This window comes from Crotalus tigris, unplaced genomic scaffold (genome assembly GCF_016545835.1).
Source record: "Crotalus tigris isolate CLP2741 ecotype Arizona unplaced genomic scaffold, ASM1654583v1 scf7180000017690.20705106771:4171800, whole genome shotgun sequence".
NCBI classification, from domain to species: Eukaryota; Metazoa; Chordata; class Lepidosauria; order Squamata; family Viperidae; genus Crotalus; species Crotalus tigris.
Window position 1 is genome coordinate 2,730,765 of NW_024096569.1, and position 21,842 is coordinate 2,752,606.

The window sequence follows — 21,842 nt, forward strand, 5'->3', positions numbered from 1 at the left end:
TTATTATTTTTCTTTTATTTATTTTATTATTTTATATTTTATTTTTCTTTTATTTATTTTCTTTTATTATTTTATTTTATTTTATTATTTTTCTTTTATTATTTTTCTTTTATTATATTTTCTTTTATATTTTCTTTTATTATTTTTATTTTATTATTTTATATTTTATTTTATTTTTTGTTTGTATCTCGTCTTATTTTTTTAATATTTTATTAAGGCAACGGAAAATTCCAGAACACATTTCTCCTCCTATGTTGCCCAGAACAACAACAACCCTGTGAGATGGGCTGGACCAAAGTCACCCAGCCAGCTTTTGTGATTAAGGTGGGACTAGAACTCACTGTCTCCTGGTGATTGGCCCAAAATCATCCAGCTGGCTTTCATGCCTAAGGTAGGACTAGAACTCACCATCTTAAAGCGCTTGACACCTGACTCATATTTATGACGGTCGCAGTGTCCTGGGCTCACGTGATCCCCTTTGGCGACCTTCTGACCAGCAAAACCAATGGGGCAGGCAGATTCCCTTAACAACCCGGTTCCTAACTTAACACCTGCAGTGACCCACTTCACAACAGTGGCAAGAAACGTCGTAAGGTGAGGCGAAATCCACTTAACAGAAATTTTGGGCCTCAATTGTGCTTGTAAATCATGGACGACCCACACGCTGATCCAGGCACGGATTCAACTGTAGCCCATCATCCACAAAGGAGGGGGGTTTTTTTCCCAAATTTTCACAGCACGGATTCGCCACGTCGTTAAGCAAGACCCGGCCCCAATTCGTAAACCGGTGGATTAAAGCAGCATTCTTCCCAGCTGGCACTCTTTTAATTTTGGGGGGGCCGGATCCGAACACCCCGAGTTTCCACCCTTGGCAGTCAGTTTAAAGGGTAATGTGACAAGCTGCCTTCCGGTTGCATCCATCGCAAACTTAAGAGGATAATTGCACAATGAAAATATACTTCTTAGGTTGCTTGCAGATAGTCCTCGGTTTTCAACTCACCCCTTAGCGATGCTTCAAACTTACAACATGCCTTCCCAGGGGGACTTACAACCCACTTCCGCAGTTACAATTACCACCCCTTCCCTCGTCTACGACCGTCGCAATGTGAATCCATAAAGAGCAGACTCCATTGAAGGCATACGTCTACCTGTACGTACCTATCTGTAAATACACGTAGTGGTTTTCCCCCCACCCCTTCCATCTAAAACATGAATTGTTAACGGATTATTCTGGGCCTCTTAGTGGCGTGCACATGTACACACACGCGTAGGTACAAAGGAATCGGTTCGTCTTGCAAAGCGTGAGGTTAATTTGGGGGAAGCGTGTGTGGGCCTGCGAGGGAAAAATGGGACCGCTTCTCAATCCCACTGCACAATTAATAGCCAGAAGTCACGAAAGCGCCTGATTCTTCAAGCTGGTTTTTATTTTCCCTTTTTCTTGTTGTAAATCAGGGGTGTCCAACCTTGGCAACATTTAAGACTGATGGACTTCAACTCCCAGAATTCCTGGCGGAATTCTGGGAGTTGAAGCCCACCAGTCTTAAACATAGCCAAGGTTGAATATGCCTGCTCTAAAAATCCATTTCCTAGCTGCAAGCCTAACCTGCTACGGTATGCACCCAAGTCATGCACGTGAAGCATTACCACTTTACAAGGCCTTAGTAAGGCCACACTTGGAATACGGCGTCCAGTTTTGGTCACCACGATGTAGAAAAGATGTTGAGACTCTAGAAAGAGTGCAGAGAAGAGCAACAAAGATGATCAGGGGACTGGAGGCTAAAACATATAAAGAACGGTTGCTGGAGTTGGGGATGTCTAGTTTAACGAAGAGAAGGACGAGGGGGGACATGATAGCTGTGTTCCAGTATCTCAGGGGCTGCCCCAAAGAAGAGGGAGTCAAGCTATTCTCCAAAGCACCAGAAGGCAAGACAAACAACGGATGAAAACTAATCAAGGAGAGAAGCAACCTGGAATTAAAGAGAAACTTCCTGACAGTGAGGACAATCAGTGGAAGGGCTTGCCTGCTTGACAGGGTTGGACTAGAAGACCTCCAAAGTCCCTTCCAGCTCTGTTATTTTATTAGTCTAACAAAGAGAAGGACCAGGGGTGACATGATAGCAGTCTTCCAATATTTAAAGGGCTGCCACAAGGAAAAGGGGGGTCCACCTGTTCTCCAAAGCACCCGAAGGCAGGAGAAGAAGCAACTGATGGAAACTAATCAAGGAGAGAAGCAACCTGGAACTAAGGAGAAACTTCCTGACAGTGAGAACAATTAACCAGTGAAACCACCTGCCACCAGAAGCTGTGAATGCTCCAACACTGGAAGTTTTTAAGAAGAGACTGGACAGCCATTTGTCAGAAATGGTCTAGGGCAGGGGTAGGCAACCTTGGCTCTTTTATGACTCGTGGACTTCAACTCCCAGAATTCCTGAGCCAGCTGTGCTGTGCTGGCTCAAGAATTCTGGGAGTTAAAGTCCACGAGTCATAAAAGAGCCAAGGTTGCCTACTGGCTCAAGAATTCTGGGAGTTAAAGTCCACGAGTCATAAAAGAGCCAAGGTTGCCTACTCCTGGTCTAGGGTTTCCTGCCTGAGCAGGGGGTTGGACTAGATGACCTCCAAGGCCCCTTCCAACTCAGTTATTCTATTATTTTGCATCCAGCCAAATAACCCCACACACAGAGAGAGAGACACACACACGCACACTTTAGAAAATCTGCTTTGAGCACCCATTTGTGTTCATTTCTTCTCCAAACCGCCTCCTCTGAGCGGAAACCCTGTTTTGTTTTGTTTTATTATTGCCTTGCTTCATTTCTGCGTGGAAGTTGTGATTCAGAGGTTTGCGCGCTGGGGCTGACGTCCCTGTCTTTTGCCACATCTCCTGCGCACAAGGGTGTGTTGTGTGTGCTAGGAAGGGATTACAGCGTCCTGGGTTGTGTCAGAAGCAGGCAGTTTCGTTCTGACACGAACTGACCTTCTTATCAAAAGAGCCTGGATTTCAAGGCAACACGCCAATTACCTCATGGACCGAATGTCTGCTTTGAGAGGGCTCTGGAAAGAAAGCTAGGCGCCTGTTCTTTAGAGGCAGTCCTCCACTTACGACCAGTTCAACCCCAAACCTCCGTCGCTAAGCAAGACGGCTGTGAGGCGAATCCTGCTCTGTCTTATCGTCTTTTCTTGACGCCATTGTGAAGCAAATCGCTGCCATTGATGAGTGAGTCCCACCGTGGCGTGCCGGCAGGTCACAACAGCGGACCCCGCCACCCGGCAGCAGCGCTGCGACCGTCGTAAACACGAACCACTCGCCAAGCGTCAGAAAGCATCATTTTTACAGGCATCCCTCAGAGTAGCAGTTTGTTTACCGACTATTCAATCACAACAGCGTTGGAAAAAAAGGGATTTATGACCGTTTTTTCTCACTTAGGACCATTGCAGCATCCCCAGGGTCAGGTGATCAAAATTCAGAGAGTTAATGGGGAAGCCGGATTCACTTAACAACCGCGATGCTTTCAGAGGGTTGGCAATTGCTTCACGTTTATGACAGTCGCAGCATCCTGGAGGTGTCACGTGATCCCCTTTGGCGAGCTTCTGACGAGCCAAGTCGACAACGCCGTTCCTAACTTAACCACTGCCGGGGATTTGCTGAACAGCAGTGGCGGGAAAGGCCGTAAAACGGGACAAATGTCTTGCTTAGCAAATGTCTCGCTTAGCAACGGAAATTCAAGGCTCAAGGCCCCTCTTACGATTTATTCAGCCCGTCCCATGACAAAGGGATTCCTCTCGTTCAAAAACACCATTTTTTTATATAGTTAAGACAGTGATGGCGAACCTTTTTAGAGACCGAGTGCCCAAACTGCAACCCAAAACCCACTTATGCATCGTCGGGTGCCGGGTGGGTGTGGCCCATTGGCTGGGTGTGGCCAATTGTGTGGGCGTGACCCATTGGCTGGGCGTGGCTGCGCTGGTAATGGCAGACTGGGCGGGACTAAAAAGTTCAATCGATTCCAACTTTGCGAGATCTTTTTTTTTCCCGCGAGAAGTTGAAATTGACTGATTCACTGAACCTTTTTTTTTTTTTTTTGCACACTTCGGTGGAGGTCTAAAGCGAAAAGATTTTATAAAACCCAGCTGAAGGCCTAAGTAAGGTCGTAAGTGTGAACACTAGTCCTAAATCCCATTTTTTTCCCAGTGAGGTTGTCATCCTGAACGGCCACTAACTGATCTGTTGTTAAGTCAAGGGGGAGCTTTGTTAGCGTCATAGAAAAGAGAGAAAAACAAGTCAAATTCAAATACCAAAAAAAAAGTATTTTGTTATGTAATAATAATAACAATAACAATAATAAAGTTGGAAGGGACCTTGGAGGTCATCTAGTCCAACCCCCTGCTCAGGCAGGAAACCGTATACTATTTCGGACAAATGGCTGTCCAGTCTCTTCTTAAAAACTTCCAGTGTTGGAGCATTCGCCGCTTCTGGAGGCAGGTAGTTCCACCGGTGAATGGTTCTCACTGTCAGGAAGTTTCTCCTTAGGTTGCTTCTCTTCTTGATTAGTTTCCATCTCTTGCTTCCTGTCCTGCCTTCAGGCGCTTTGGAGAATAGCTTGACTCCCTCTTTTTGGGGGCAGCCCCTGAGATACTGGAACGCTGCTATCCTGTCCCCCCTCGTCCTTCTCTTCATTAGACTAGACATCCCCAATTCCAGCAGCTGTTCCTCGTATGTTTTAGCCTCCAGTCCCCTCATCATCTTTGTTGCTCTTCTCTGCCCTCTTTCCAGAGTCTCGACATCTTTTTTTACATCGTGGCGACCAAAACCTGATGCAGTATTCCAAGTGTGGCCTTACCAAGTCCTTGTAAAGTGGTATTAACACTTCACGTGTTAGTTAGCACATTTCAACAAGACTACAAAGTCCATGTTGCGGGCCGTACGAAGTCCACATTGCATGGACTTCGACACCCATCTGTAGGGCGAGACACGTTTCCTACGCAGAAGTGACAACTCAGCGACTCAGACTTCATTTCCTGGTGGCTGATTGTTATTTGACTTCAGAGTTGAATCAATCAAAGGGGTCAGGATCTGCCTGCAGGGTTCACTTTTCGTCCTCGCTTTACGTGGAGATGGTCCTCGCTTTACAACCATAACTGAGCCTTTACTTTCATCTGAAAGGCATCACGGTTGTAAAGCGGGTTGCCAGGGGACCGTGTCTCATTTTATGAGCTTTTCTTTCTTTCGTTTTTGCAATGGTTGCTAAGCGTACACGGGGCAGTCGTAGAACAAACGCCACGGTCGTTAAGTGGACACTGTGGTTTTTAAGCGGACACCCGTCGTTTGGTATGGGCGTCCTTTGCCAGACCCACCGGAAGTCAACCCTGGTTTCTTGGGGGAAAAAATGTTGTTTAAATCATCGTTCCCCTGACCACGGAGGGCCGCAAACGGTCATAAATGTGAATCCCAAAAAACAGAGTCGCGTGACCCCGACAGCCGCATGGGTTATGTTACACAATCAGCACTGACCAGCAATGATGAGGTTACTTAGTTTGGGTCATGAAATGTCTGTGAGAAAGCCACCTAGCTCAGAGAGCACCAAGGATCCCACAGTCCTCCTCCTCTTCCTCCTCCTCATTCCATTCCCCTCCTCCTCCTCTCCCTTCTAGCACTGATGATGTTACCTAGTTGGGTCACGAAACGTCTGCAAGAAAACCACCCAGCTCAGAGAGCACCAAGGACCAAGTCATTCTCCTCCTCCTCCTCCTCCTCCTCCCCCTCCTCCTCCCCCTCCTCACTCCATTCCCCCCCTCCTCCCACTTCTAGCACTGATAATGTTCCCTAGTTGGGCCATGAAATGTCTGCAAGAAACCACCAAGCTCAGAGAACACCAAGGATCCCATCATCATCATCCTCTTCCTCCTCCTCCTCCTCCTCCTCCTCCTCCTCCTCCTCCTCCTCCTCCCTTCTAGCACTGATAATGTACCCTAGATGGGCCATGAAAGGCCTGCAAGAAAACCACCAAGCTCAGAGAGCACCAAGGACCCCACAGCCCTTTTCCTCCTCCTCCTCCTCCTAGCCCTGGTGACATTATCTACTTTGGATAATGAAACGTCTGCAAGAAAACAACTCAGCTCAGAGCGCACCAAGGACCCCCTCATTTCAACCCTGAGCGACCAATGTTCTCTTTTATTGGCACAACCGACACCCATATGACTCTCCCCAGCTGACTCTCCAGCTCTCTCTAACCGGAGATAGACAGAAATGGTAGCTATCTAGATTTTCTTTAACAACATGATGGGCTTTGAAGATACCCGACAGTCGTCTCTCTCCCGGATGCTTTTAAGTGGCTCTTGCCGGGGGTTGGACTAGATGACCCTCGGGTGTCCCTTCCCGCTCGACAATTCGGCGATCCTGACTCCAACATGGCTCGGTCCTACTTGCTTTTCCCAGCACCGGCTAGACCTGGCCTGCTTCCCAGCTGGCTCTCCCTGCCTTAGCAGCTGGTCTAGCTGGATCCGTCACTCCCCAACTTGCAAAGGTGTGGCGAGGTGATCCCTCGGGCGTATGTCGCGCAGCAGCAGATCCCCAAAAACAGAAAAGCTGGCTTCCTCTCCTCTCCCGCCTCCGCCCTGCCTCCTCATGTGCCAGCCGTATCGTCCGACTCTCCCAAGGAAATTGGCGAGGCCAACTCAGCCATGCCCGACCGCGGGAATTCTCCAGAATCGCTTTCCTTGCAACATCTTGGCAAATTTAATCCGTGGAACCACCTGCCACCAGAAGCTGTGAAGGCTCCAACACTGGAAGTTTTTAAGAAGGGACTGGACAGCCATTTGTCTGAAATGGTATATAGGGTTTCCTGCCTGAGCTGGGGGTTGGACTAGATGACCTCCAGGCTCCCTTCCGAGTCTGTTATTGTTATTCTTTTTTTTTCCTTCCTTCTTTCCTTCCTTCCTTCCTTCCTTCTTTCCTCCCTCCCTCCCTCCCTTCTCCAACACTGGAAGTCTTATAAGAAGAGACTGGCCAGCCATTTGTCTGAAATGGTATATAGGGTTTCCTGCCTGAGCTGGGGGTTGGACTAGATGATCTCCAGGGTCCCTTCTGAGTCTGTTATTGTTATTCTTTTTTTTCCTTCCTTCTTTCCTTCCTTCCTTCCTTCCTTCTTTCCTTCCTTCCTCCCTCCCTCCCTCCCTTCTCCAACACTGGAAGTCTTATAAGAAGAGACTGGCCAGCCATTTGTCTGAAATGGTATATAGGGTTTCCTGCCTGAGCAGAGGGTTGGACTAGATGACCTCCAAGGTCCCTTCCGAGTCTGTTATTATTATTAAATTTAAGGATTTCTTTTTTTTTTAAAGGGCACCCCAGCAGAAAAATCTGGACAGATACGCACGGACATGACTATAGATAGTCCTTGACTTACGCTCAATCGTTTTCCAGCGCGTTTCAACGGTGCTGGAAAAAAGCGAATTATGGACGTATTTCACACTTGGGACCATCACGTGATCAAAATTCGGGTGCTTGGCAGCCGACTCGTATTTATGACGGTTGCAGTGCGTCGTGCAATTCCCTTTTGCGACCTTCTGACCAGCAAAGTCAATGGGGGAAGCCTGATTCGCTTAATGATGGGGTCACTAACTGAACAGCCGCAGGGGTTGACTGAACAACTGGGACAAGACTGGTCATAAAATGGGGCAAAACCCGCTTAATGGCTGTTTCGCTTAATAACGAAAGTTTGGGCTCCAATTGTGGTCGTAAAGCGAGGACTCCCTGTGCCTTCTTTCCGAGGAGTTGCACCTGCTGGTTTTCAGCCTGCCCCGTGCCTTTCCAAGCACAGTGACTGCGCCCAAGGGAGAAAAAAAAATACAGTTTGTCTACATTTTGAAGGAAGATGGTTTGTATTCGCCCTGTCTTCTGGGCATGAAAGGGGCATGATTTAAACCAGGGTTTAATCTGAGATAGTTTGGCTGCAGGGCTGGTGTTCAGCTGCAGGACAAAGTCATGGGGCCCCTGAGCAAGTGCAGAGTATTTGTCTTCCGAAGGAGATTGCTGACATACGCGCAAAGGGAGCAATTTGTAGCCATGGTTAACATACAAATACACACACCCACAGCACCTTTGCATAGGCTGCACAATTATTTTGTCCCTGGCGTGCTTTTTAAAGCTCACAACTCGTGTTGTGACCAAGTTTGTTAAATGCGGGCCAGGCTAAAGAAGAGTGCCTCTGAGCGCTTACGAAGTATGGGGTCTTTTATACTGAGCATTAACAACGAGGCTGGCTGGGGCATTCTGGGAGTTGAAGTCCACGCATCTTAAAAGTTGTTGAGTGGACATATGCCATACAAGCACTTGATGTAGTAGTAGTAGTAGTAGTAGTAGTAGTAGTAGTAGTAGTAGTAGTAGTAGTAATAATGGTTGAAGAAAAAAAATGGCTTTGGAAGAATATCTGAAGAACAATGATGAAGATGCACTGAAATTAGTATATCAGGAAGGTTTACTGACTACTGGAGAGACCAAACTGGCCTACAAGAAAGACCAAATGAAGAACAGAATAGAGGCATGGGAAGACAAAGCACTATTATGGCCAGTACATTAAAAAAAAAAAATAGCTGGGAAAGCAGATAATAACAAGACCTGGCAATGGCTAAGAGCAAGAAAGTTGAAGAAAGAGACAGAGGGACTAATTCTGGCTGCATAAGACCCAGCCTTAAGGACAAAGACATACAAAGTCAAAATTGAGATGACAGCAACAGACAGTAAGTGCCGCCTCTGCAAAGAAACCGAAGAAACAGTGGACCACCTGGTAAACTGCTGCAAGAAGATCGCACAGACTGACTACAAGCAGCTGCACGACAAAGTAGCAACAACGGTGCATGGGAAGATCTGCAAGAAATATCATTTGCCTGCCAGCCAGAACTGGTGGGATCATAAAATAGAGAAAGTCATACAAAATGATAAAGTTAAACTGCTCTGGGACTTCAGAATTCAAACAGACAAGCTCCTGCAACATAACACCCTGGACTTAACAATTGTCGATAAGAAAGACCAAAAAAAAGTCTGGATAGTGGACGTGGCAGTGCCTGGAGACAGCAGAATAGACGAGAAAGTACTGGAGGAGATAACAAAATACAAAGACCTACAAATAGAAATAGAAAGACGGTGCCAAAGGCAAGGAAGGGTAGTACCAATAGTAATAGGCGTCTTGGGTGCAATCCCAAAACAACTGGAGCACCACTTGAACACCATTGGCATTGATAAATTCGCCATTAGTCAATTGCAAAAGGCAGCCTTCCTAGGAATTGCTTCCATCCTGCCACGAGATCTGTAATACCATCAAACATCCACATCTGCCTATCCCAGGTCCTTGGGAAGGACTTGATAGGTAGACAAAAATGCCAAATCCAATCTGAACATCTGGCTGACTGTGCGATAATCCTTCCTTCCTTCCTTCTCTCCCTCCCTCTCAGCCCTCTGATTGGATGGATCTCGGTATGCTAAGTGCCAATCTCCTGGGGCATTTGAGGTACAAGGCACCCCCCAAAATCTGGAACATGCCAGGATGAGAAAGAATCTCCTTGAAAAGTTATACAAAGATACACCCCAAAACCAGGGTAGAGGGATTGAATTACCATAGGAGAACGAAGGGCTGGATTACAGCGCCCATCAGTGGCAGGCTGAGGATGGGAATTGTAGTCCCAACACCCGGAGGAAAGAAAGTTGATTTCTGTCCTGGCAGACGTGTGTGTGTGTGTGTGTGTGTGTGTGTGTGTGTGTGTGTGTGTGTCCGATTTCTCAGAAAGAGCAGCATCCAGACTGAAAAAAACAATACGTTTCTAAAAGTAGAGGCGATTGGTGCAAATATGGGCCACGTGAAAAAAAAAACTAAGCTAAAACAATAAAGCAAAATAATAAAATAATAGCATAATAAAATCAAATAATAAAATCGAACGTTTTTTTTTTCTTATTTGTGTCGTGGCCTGGCTGGAATTCCCCTGCTGTTTTCAATTCTTTCCCAACTTAAGATAAGAGGGGAAAAGTCTCTTTGGCCTAATTTTTAATTTTCCTTTTCCTTCCATTGTTGAGCTGATTTAGCAATCCTTGCTGGGGGGGGGGGGTTGCTTATAACGAAAGTGAAAGTGGGGAATTTTGCTCCCTGGCGTTCAAAAGGGGTCTTTCCAGCTGGAGGAAGAAAACCTACGTCAGGCCAGTATCAGTCCTCTGCCTGAATAGAGCCTCCACATTCCAAGGCAGTCTACGCCATCGTCAGAGGACCTTGAACAGTCTCAGCTGGTGAAGAATTCTATCTGGCAGGCCTTTGTAGGAAGCCACGGGAACAGCTCCGGGCGGTTTAATTCAGGAGGAGAAAGTTTTAACAAAGTTTTAAAGCTTTTCAAAGCGTCAAAAGCTTTTAAAGCTTCAGAAACTTTTATTCTGTTTTTTTTTGAAAGTTCTAAAAGTTTCTTAAAAACGTTTTTCAAAGTTTTCAAAGTGTTTTCCAAGTTTTCAAAGTTTTTTTAAAAGTTTTTAAAAAGTCTTCAAAGTTTTCAAAAAGTTTTCCAAGCTTTAAAAAAAAGTTTTTCAAGCTTTCAAAAAGTTTTCCAAGCTTTCAAAAAGTTTTCAAAGTTTCTAAAAAGTTTTTTAAAAAGTTTCCAAAAAGTTTTAAAAGTTTTAAAAAAGTTTTCAAAGTTTCTAAAAAGTTTTTTTTTAAGTTTTTAAAAAGTTTCTTTAAAAGTTTTTTTAAAAAGTTTTCCAAGTTTGAAAAAAGTTCGAAAAGAAGTTGGAAAAGTTGGAAAAGACGTTTGCAAAGTTGGAAAAGAAAAACTTTGAAAAAGTTGGGAAATTTTTTTTTTTTCTTTTCTTGGGCTACGCCAAAACAAGTCCCGATTTGTGGATTAGGGGGGAATGGGTGACTATTTTTATTCTTCTTCATTAAGACCCCTCCCCATTATAGAAATATGGGGTGGAGGGTGTGAAATACTTGGGGATAAAAATACCAGTCATTGGTGCGGGGTCAGCTTGACCCCTTACACCCATGCCCCCTTTCCAACTATCCTTCCCTCCCCACACACACACACACACACACACATACACACACACTTCTCCTGTCTGCCAGGCCAGGGAGTTCATCCTGGCCCCCGGCTGACCCTCTGACTCAACTTCCCAGGCGCTCCCCTGTCCTTGCCTCCCCCCATACCTGGGAAGTTCCCCGCTCGGGGAGGGGCCGGCAGCCTGGGCCCTCCCCTCCCCGGATGCTTCTCATATTTGAGACACCAGCCGGCTCCACCCCAGACTTTGACATCAGTTGCGCATCCTTCTTCGGCTCCAGAGCGCGCCTGGGGCGAAGCGAGCCGGATCGGAGCTGAGCCGCCGAGTGCCAGGTGAGTGGGGGGCCCGGGGCGAGCGGGTGGAGGGCCCCCAGAGACGTGGGAAGCTGAAGAGGGTCTTTCCCTACTGGTGGGCAAGTTCAGGCAAGGAAAACCCCAGAGGAGGCGTCCTACATAGGCAGCTGGGAGGCTGAAGGGGGCGCGGGGAGGAGGCAGAAACAGGAGCATCGCTGCTGGGGAGATCAGAGACGGGAAGGAGAGAGTAAGTAGGTAGTAGGTAGGTAGGTAGGGTAAGGAAGGAGGGAAGAAAGGAAAGAGAAGGAAGGGAGGGAGGCAGATGGAAAAGGAGGAGGGAAGGAAGAAAGGAAGGTAGAGAAGGTAGATGGAAAAGGAGGGAGGCAAGGGAATGGAAGGAAAGGAAAGGAAAGGGGAGAGAAAGAAAGGGGGAGGGAGGGAGGAAGGTAGATGGAAAAGGAGGGAGGGAAGGAAGGAAGGAAGGTAGAGAAGGAGGGAAGGAGGGGAGGAGGGAGGTAGATGGAAAAGTGGGAAGGGGAGGAAGGAAGGAATGAATGAAGGAAGGAAGGAAGGAAGGAAGGAAGGAAGGAAGGAAGGAAGGAAGGAAGGTAGATGGAAAAGGAGGGAGGCAAGGCAAGGGAAGGGAAGGAAAGGAATGGAAAGGGGAGGGAAAGAAAGGGGGAGGGAGGAAAGGAAGGAAGGAAGGAAGAGAAGAGGGAGGGAAGGAAGGAAGAAGAAAGGAAAGAGGGAGAAAGGAAGGGGTAAATGGAAAAGAAGGAGGGAGGGAAGTAAAAGAGAAAGCTGGAAAGGAAAGGAAGGAGAATGAGAGGGAGAGAGGAAGGAAGGAAGGAAGGAAGGAAGGAAGGAAGGAAGGAAGGAAGGAAGGCCAGGCAGGTAGGCACGCCCTGGATTAGGGAGGGACTCCCAGGTGTCTCCAGATGTGCGCACAGGTACCCGGGGCCTTCTAGAGCCGGCAGTGGATGCCGGGCAGGTGTGGGGAGTTAGAAAGAACTTGAGAAGGAGTTGCGAAAAAGTTTGTGGTGGACAGGAACTCTGGAGCACACACACACACCCGCCACCCGAGGGAATGGGACGAAGGCAAGGAGAAGGAGCAGAGATATGGGGGGGGGAGGCAGAACCCCAAAAGGGGGTTCCTTTAATCCCACCCGTGGGTCAGGATGGGACAGAAAATTAGGAACCGTGCAGCTGTTGGAAGACACGCGCGTCGCCCGGCGGGACTCGCGCACGTGGGAATCCGGCGCTGCCAAACAGCGCACGCGAACTGCGGGGGCGGGTGGGGGAAGGGCAGGACTACAGAGCCCATCATCGGGAAGATGGGAGCGGTAGTGCGGATCGCTTGGACCCTTGGGGCTGGAAGGAGAGTCTCCCCCCCCCAGACTTGCAAAGGGGATCCTGCCTTCCTATGGTCGTCGGGACGGTACTTTGGGGGATCGAATCGCGGGCGGGGGGGGGAAACCGGCTCCTCTCGTTTCGAATCACAACAGCCCCGCGAGGTAGGCCGGGCTTTGCCAGAATCCGGGGAGCAGGGACTTAAAAACACGGCTGGGGCGCAGCTTTGGCTAGAAATCCGTCTTGTATTTGGTTACCTTGGAGAAAAATCGCGGTGAGCTAATTAGGTGTAAATCATAAAAGATACTCGTGTTGAACTGAATTAACTGAGAGGCGCCGGACTCGAACCCCGAACCCTTTTCGGGGACAAATCCGTGGGCTTTCCCGGTTCGCGCAAGACCCGACGTGCTGAGCTACCCACGAGTTGACACTTAAGTTAGCAGATCGTGAATGACCCGGTTGGACGGGTTTGTGGCTGAGCACCTGTTGCGGATCACTAAAGAGTTGTGGGTCAAAGAACAAGGATAGGGAATTTGGGGGGGAAGGGAGGTTGTCTTGCACGTCCTTTGGGGGGGGGTCCAGAGCGCATTTCATAAAGCTAATGGACAAGCCCAACGGAGCTTAGAACAGAATAACAGAGTTGGAAGGGACCTTGGAGGTCATCTAGTCCAACCCCCTGCTTAGGCAGGAAACCCTATACCGTTTCAGCCAAATGGCTGTCCAGTCTCTTCTTAAAAAGGAGGAGGGGGAGGAAGAGGAGAGTAGAGTTGGAAGGGACCTTGGAGGTCATCTAGTCCAACCCCCTGCTTAGGCAGGAAATCCTATACCATTTCAGACAAATGGCTGTCCAGTCTTTTCTTTAAAAGGAGGAGGAGGAGGAAGAGGAGAGGAGAGTTGGAAAGGACCTTGGAGGTCATCTAGTCCAACCCCTTGCTTAGGCAGGAAACCCTATACCCTTTCAGACAAATGGCCGTCCAATCTCTTCTTGCGCAACCAAATTGTTGCAGGAGGAGAGGTGTGATGGCCTATAATGGTCTTGTTTCCCAACCTGGGCGACTTTAAAAGAATGGGTGGATTATAATTCCCATAATTCCCCAGCCAGCGAGGGAATTGTAGTCCCTCCCCCCATCTTAAAGTGGGGAGCTTGGGAAATTGAAGTCCACCCATCTTAAAGCTGACCAGGTTGAAAAGCACTGATCTGTGCTGACACACACACACACACACACACACACACACAAAACACCCCCCCCCCAAAAAAACAGGAATTCCCTTTTGCGAGAAAGTTTCTGACCATTAATAACATGGTTTTGTCGGTAAAGGGATTTCCAAGTTCTCCGTGTTGTGTGAATGAAGTTACCAGCTTTTTGCCTTAGTTTATTTCTTTTCGGAGTGCAGGACATGAATTCAGTTTTTCATTCTTGGAAAAATTAATTCTGGTTTAAAGTTGGAGGAACTCCGGGCCGTGTGATAGCAAGACCCGTCCGTCTGTTGGACACGCTTTAATCAATCGCTCAGAATGGAGCTGGAAGGAACCCTGGAGGTCTTCTAGTCCAACCCCCTGCTCAAGCAGGAGACCCTATGCCATTTCAGACAGGTGGGTGTCCAGTCTCTTCTTACAAACTTCCAGTGATGGAGCACCCACAACTTCTGTGCAAACTGGTTCATTGGTCAAATCTGGAGGGTTGGATTAGATGACCTCAACACCCCCCAAGATGAAGGTTGTAGGAGTCTGGCGATTTGCAAGGGGGGAATTCAGCAGCAGAATGATCTTGTACAGACCAGGATCAATGATGACTTCAGAGCATCAAAGCCCTCAACGGATCTTCTGTTGCTCTGACCCAGGATAAAGAGATGTGTGAATCCGGTTTGAGACCAATTGGCACTGGGGGAAAAAGCCAAATAAAGTGCAAAATTGTTGCATGGAAACCAGCTGGATGGTTTTCTTTCTCTCTTTCTCTTCAAATTTGTCGGCACCAAAATGTTTGGGGGTTTTTTTGTGTGTGGTTTTTTTGAGTCGAACGTTTTGACTTGGCTGACTTGACTTTTATAACTGCACATTGGATGGTTTGGTGGCATCTGCCTTTTCGTGACACTGCTGATGACTGGATCCTCATTTAGCGACTGTTTACAGTCACGAGGTGGGGGGGATGAAAAAAGAAAGTTGCAGCTATTCCTCGCGTTTACGACCTTTGCAGGTCTGCAACACAGAGGAAAGCTGAAGGAAGATCATAAGCACAGCTTCACTTAGGGACCATTTTGTTTTATAACCAAGTGGGGTGGTCACTAAAAAAAGGACTGCCTGTAAAATGGGCACTTTTTAGTCATGGCTAAAAATGTCTAAACAGGTTACTCCCAGACTTAAAATCTTAATTTATTAGTCTACAGATATTGGAGGGGCGATGTGTCAGTTTTAAGGGCCCAGAGGGAGGCGATCCTTGTAGTGTGTGTGTGTGTGTGTGTGTGTTGTATAGGCTTGAAGAGTTTTAAATTGATTTTTCACTTTGCCATTCGGTTCACAATCAGAGCTGGATCTGTCAAGTTTGCAGTGAATCAGGGCTTTTGTCTAGGGTAGGGGTGGGGAACGATGACTCCTTTTATGACTTGTGGACTTCAACTCCCAGGATTCCATGCTGGCTCAGGAATTCTGGGAGTCCAAGTCCACCAGTCATAAAAAGGGGCCATCGTTCCCCACCTCTGGCTAGGACAGGGGTAGGCAACCTTGGCCCTTTTATGACTGGTGGACTTCAACTCCCAGAATTCCTGAGCCAGCCACACTGAGGGGAAAGGGAGAGGTTTCCAAGCTGAGCCAGGCTAGCTCAGGAATTCTGGGAGTCGAAGTCCCCGAGTCATGAAGGGGCCATAGTTCCCCCATACTGGTTGAGGAATTCTGGGAGTTGAAGTCCACAGGTCATGAGGGGCCATAGTTCCCTCACGCTGGCTCAGGAATTCTGGGAGTTGAAGTCCACAAGTCATCAAAGGGTCATAGTTCCCTCACCTTGGCTCTTTTATGACTCGTGGACTTCAACTCCCAGAATTCGTGAGCCAGCCACGCGGAGGGGAAAGGGAGAGGTTTCCAAGCTGAGCCATGCTGGCTGAAGAATTCTGGGAGTTGAAGTCCACAAGTTATGAGGGGGCCAAAGTGGCCTACCCCTGGTCTGGGACATCGGCTTCCAGAAACATCATTCCAAAAAGAAATGTACTTTGCCTACGCCCAGAGGAAGTCTTCCCTTCTTTCTTGCAGCAGCCTGTATTTTAAAACAGAGAGCTGGGTGTGAAATCCTTCTTGAATTGCAAAGTACTGAGAGGATCACTTGATAGGCTCAGATTTTTCTGCCTTTTTCAAAGGTGCCCAGATTGTACTTCCCAAAGTGCTAAAAAAAACCGAGCCTTGCTTAACCATGATTTGTTGAGTAAACCACAAATGGTAGTGTAGTACTCAGGCAAAGCCTCCAACCCTGGTTTGCAGGCCACAATTTTAAACAAAAAATAAATAAATAAAGAAAGAAAGAAAGAAAGAAAGAAAGGAAGGAAGGAAGGGAGGGAGGGAGGGAGGGAGGGAGAGAGAGAGAGAGGGAGGGAGGGAGGGAGAGAGAGAGAGAGAGAAAGAAAGAAAGAAAGAGAGAGATAAAGAGAGAAAGAAAGAAAGAAAGAAAGAAAGAGAAAGAAGGAAGGAAAGAAAGAAAGAAAGAGAAAGAAGAAAGAGAAAGAAAGAAGAAAGAGAGAGAAAGAAAGAGAAAGAAAGAAAGAAAGAAAGAAAGAAAGAAAGAAAGAAAGAAAGAAAGAAAGAAAGAAAGAAAGAAAGAAAGAAATTGTATTTATTTAATCTGTAGAGCTGCCCATGTCATTCAAAGAAGTACTGAGCTGGCCAACACATTCAGTACATTAAAAAGAGGAAAAAAATACCATCTGAATAAACTGAGCAATTGGAGAACTATAGAGTGTGCCATTTCCTAGATCAGCTCGATCATGGCTAATGGGGTAGACTGCTCCTGATCACAGTGCCAGCCACCCGGGAGGGACCCTTCCATGGAAACTCCATTCCAGCACCCCCAAAAGCAAATTGACGTTTCTCCCCCACCCCCAATTAAGTTATTTTTAAATTCACTTCCCTCTTCCATACACACACAAACCCAAAACCCCACCCCGGTGACACTTTAAAATTCAGCAACCACCCATATTGTTGATTTTTTTCTGTGTGAGAGCCGTGTGGCTTAGCTTCCCAAGGAACCACCCTGGGAAACCAGTTTGCTGATAGCTGCTGTACTCCTCAAACAGGTCTCTTGGGATGGAGAGTTCGAGACAGGTGGCTTTTCCCTCCCGCCTGGTTAAAAAAAAAAAAGGGGCTTCCCCAGTTGGATTCCTGCCTGCTCTGTCTCCGTGTAAAGGCCCGGGGTTTTGCAAGGAGGTGGGGAAAATGGAAATGGACACCGAAGTCCCTTGCTTTGTAGCTTCATTATGTAAATGCCGTATTTCTCAACTTTGAGATGGGTGGACTTCAACTCTCAGAATTCCCCAGCCAGCATGGCTGGCTGGGGAATTCTGGGAGTTGAAATCCACCACTCTTCAAGATGCCGAGGTGGAAGACTACGGATGGGATCCAGGCTGAAATTTTCTCCCTTTCTCCTTCCACTTTCTATTTTTCTATTAATAGAAAAACTCTTTATTTTTCTCTTAAATTTTGTTTTCTTAGGGCCGTATGGAATGATTTTCCAGGCGCTTTAGTTTTTTTTTTTTTTTGGGGCAAACTTTGAAAGGAAAGGAAGAGGGGCATTGTGGGAAGGCCCTCCGCTGGCAGACCTCCAAGGTCCCTTCCAGCCCTACGACTTTATGATCAACGCTAGCTGTTTTCTATTCCGTTGCTTATTCTATTCCGTTCCTTATTCTATTCTACTCTACTCTACTCTACTCTACTCTACTCTACTCTACTCTACTCTACTCTACTCTACTCTACTCTACTCCACTCCACTCCACTCTACTAGCCTTCAGTAGCTGTGAATGCTCCAACCCTAGAAGTTTTTAAGAAGAGACTGGATAGCCATTTGTCTGAAATGGGTTAGGGTTTCCTGCCTGAGTAGGGGGTTGGACTAGATGACCTCCAAGATCCCTTCCAACTTTCTTATTCTTATTATTAGGGTACCACACCTTAAGAGAACACCCGATTTTTTTTAAAAAAAGTCTTATGTTTCTTCACCAGCCCGGTTCAGGCCGGTGCTAAATTGGATGGTTTGTATAAGCAGAGAGGTGTGGTACGCCTGTATTGAAGAGAAAAAAAAAATAACATTAAAAACAAAAGTGTGGTTACTCTGGTTTGACTTAACATGTCGGCCAAACCCTGTCATTAGGGTTTGCTAACTGCAACCCTTGAAGAGCGACACAATTGTGGGAAGCTAGTTTAATGATGCTGCTTTAAAGAAACCACAACATAGCGTTTTAGAGGAATCTGGAGAACACAGATTTGCCAAGGCTGAGAATTGTGTGCAGGCTGCTATGAGTAGAATAGAATAGAATAGAATAATAAAATACAGAATAGAATAGAATAGAATAGAATAGAATAGAATAGAATAGAATAGAATAGAATAATAAAATACAGAATAGAATAGAATAGAATGAATAGAATAGAATAGAATAATAAAATACAGAATAGAATACAATAGAATAGAATAGAGCTGGAAGGGACCTTGGAGGTCTTCTAGTCCAGCCCCCTGCTCAAGCAGGAGAACTATACCGTCTCAGACAGGTAAATGTCTAGTCTCTTCTTAAAAACCTCCAGTGATGGAGTGCCCAAGATTTCTGGTGGCAAGCTGTTCCACTGGTTGATTGTCCTCACTGTCAGGAAGTTTCTCCTTAACTCCAGGTCGCTTCTCTCTTTGATCAGTTTTCCAACCATTGTTTCTCGTCCTGCCTTCAGGCGCTTTGGAGAATAGTTTGACCCCCTCTTCTTTGTGGCAGCCCCTCAAATATTGGAACACCGCTATCATGTCCCCCCTATTTCTTCTTTTCTTTAGACTAGTCTCGCAGCCATTCTTTGTATGTTTTGGTCTCCGGGCCTTGGATCATCTTAATTGCTCTTCTCTGAATTTTTTTTCCAAACTCTCAACCTCTTTTTTGTGATAAGGTGACCACAATTGGCTGCAGTATTCCCTTGGTGTGTTTGCTCTCGACCGTGTCTCACAAAATCCGCAACGAAACTTCACCAGTTGGAAAGCCAAGCCTCTGCAAATAGTCCTGGGCAGGGCCGCTTCCGAGAACATGCCTGGTCTTTCTTAAGTAATGTCTGCGCAAGGAAACCGAGGGAGCGTTGGATGGAATGCATAATTATCCTTGGGAACTCACTGTTACTAGACGTGGCAAGGATCTTCTTGAGCCTCAGTGATGATGAAGCAAGATTGCAAGGGAGGAGGAAATTTTAGCACGGCCTGTGAGCAGCTACACCTGGTCGGATCCTCCAAACCTGGAGGCAAGGAGAATAATTATCTGATGATTTGATTTATCAAATTTAAAGACCGCCCATCTGATTCTGGGCTGTATCTCATTAGATAGACAAAACCATGCAAAATAATTATTATAACCTTCACATAAAGAATGAAGAATATTTGGAATAGAATAGAATAGAATAGAATAGAATAGAATAGAATAGAATAGAATAGAATAGAATAGAATAGAATAGAATAGAATAGAATAATAATTAGAATAGAATAGAACAGAGCAGAACAGAACAGAATAGAATAATAATTAGAATAGAATAGAATAATAATTAGAATAGAATAGAATAGAATAATAATTAGAATAGAATAGAAGAGAAGAGAAGAGAAGAGAAGAGAAGAGAAGAGAAGAGAAGAGAAGAGAAGAGAATTTTACTTTAAGACTTGTGAACTCCTATCCCTTCATGTGGGGAGATTGGAGAGGAAGGGATTATAAGAGAGTAAGCAGGGCCACAATGAGCACGCTAGCTAGAGAATTCTGGGAGTTGAAGTCCAAAAGTCTTTAACTGGCCAAGATTGGAGACTCCTGATCTAGACCCTCACTTGATCCTAAACCATAATCTACTGTACTTTCTTTGTTTTAAGCATAGTGTATTGTAGCTGTGGTGGACATAAACCAAGTTTTGTGGTTTCATGGGCTACAACATGAACTCTGCCTATTGAGTCACACTCCACAAATTGAGCACAAGTGCCAGCTTCTAGCACACTGTGGGTGTAAGGTTGATTTTACAGCGACAATTGAGTCTTAATCAACAACTCATCGTGGGAAGAGTTGGCTTCTGTTGCTTTCCAGTCCTGCCATCCTGGCTTTGATCCAGACGTTTTTCAGCCCCCCCCCAGCCCCCCCCTTTACACAACACAGCCATGGTTCCTTCAAACATCCAACGGGCAGTTTTTGAATACAGCTGTGGAGAGTTTGCCTGTCGCCAGATGTTCTCCAACATCTGTGGAGAAGCTGGTTTGAATCTCCCTCTAGCAGAAATGGGGGCGGGGGGGCTTTGCTGCCCCTGCCCCTTAATTCCAGCTGTTTTCCCCCTCTCTGCATCCGGTTGACTCCAATTCCTCGGTTTATTTATCTAGATACACATCCTCGGTTTACAACCGTTCATTTAGTGACCGTTCAGAGTTACAACGACCCTGAGAAAAGTGAGTTTACATCCAGTCCTTGCCCTTACGACCGTTATAGCATTGCCACCGCTGCATTTGCCTTACAGTAACAGTTACCCCGATGCACAGTCTTAAATGCCGGTCGTCCTCAATTTACAATGGTTAGTTTAGTGACCGTTTGACGTCACAACAGCACTGGAAAAAAGTCACTTCGGACCATTTTTCATGCTTAAGGACCGTTACAGCCTCCCCCTGGTCACGTGATCAAAATTCAAATGCTTGGCCACGGACTCATACTTATGACGATCGCAGGGTCCCCCTGGGGTCATGTGATCCCTTTTGTGACCTTCTGACTCATTTAACGACCTTGTTACTCACTTAACACCTGCAGTGATTTAATTAACAATCACGGCAAGGAAGGTCGAAGAATGGAGCAAAACTCACTTCACAAATAATAATAATAATAATGTTGGAAGGGACCTTGGAGGTAATCATCATCATCATCATCATCATGATAAAGTTGGAAGGGACCTTGGAGGTCATCTAGTCCAACCCCCTGCTCAGGCAGGAAACCCTATCCCATTTTGGACAAATCGCTGTCCAGTCTCTTCTTAAAAACTTCCAATGTTGGAGCATTCACCACTTCTGGAGGCAGGTTGTTCCACTGGTTAATTGTTCTCACTGTCACGGAAATTTTGGGGGTCCATCTCAGTTGTAACTTGAGGACTACCTGTATATTCGTAGGCCTCATTACGCTGGCAGTCCCTTTCAAGGGGTGGTTCCTTGTCGCGGGACAGGGATCCAGTTGATCCAGAAAATCGGGAGCATTCAACAGCTTGTTAAAAAAGAAAAAGAAACGAAACGAAATCCACGTTCGGAAGGCAGTTATGGAAGGAAATAACCGCTTTGTTCCTTTTTTTGAAATTTATTTTGTACATCTATTTATTTATTAAACACGGATGCTGCCCTTCTCCCTAAAGGTGACTCTGGTGCGGATTACCGACGTCCCGTTAAAAAGTGCCCTATTAAACCTCCAAACAATAAATAAGGATCGTAAATGGAGGTAGTCCTCAGTTTATCAGCCAAAGAATTCTGCTGCTAAGGGAGACAACTACTAAGTGAGTTTTGCCCCCTTTTATGCTCCGTTGTTGAGCGAACCGCTGCAGTTGGTTGTTAAGCTTCCCCCCCCCCCCCGACTTTGCTTGTCAGACGGTCTCAAAGGGGGATCACGTGACCCAGGGGGACACTGCAACCGTCGTCAGTACGAGTCAGTTGCCAAGCGTTTGAATTTTGATCACGTGACCGTGGGGACGCTGCAACGGTCGTAAGTCTGAAAAAAATGGCCGTCAGTCCCTTTTTTTTTTTCCAGTGATGTCGTAACGTTGAACGGTCACTAAATCAACTGCTGCAAGTCAAGGACTTGCCTGTATTTAAAAATCAATTAAAATAAAAGTCGGTGGAGATTCTCCATCCTCCAAGTCGTCCCAAAGGAGCTTTTTTTTTTTTTTTCAGGAGGCAATTGGACTTTTTTTGTTTCTCTTTGAAGATGTTTCGATTCTCATTCCAGAAGCTTCTTCAGCTCTGACTGGA

The 21,842-nt window shown here is 46.3% G+C and overlaps 1 protein-coding gene across 1 annotated transcript in view; it reads left to right on the forward strand.

Moving 5' to 3' along the window:
- The first annotated feature begins 11,231 nt into the window (after positions 1-11,231).
- TGM1 (transglutaminase 1) overlaps positions 11,232-21,842 on the forward strand; it is a 56,696-nt gene continuing 46,085 nt past the window's right edge. The window contains exon 1 of the mRNA XM_039338035.1: positions 11,232-11,352. The gene's annotated coding sequence lies outside the window, so the exon portion shown is untranslated. The remainder of the gene's footprint in view (positions 11,353-21,842) is intronic.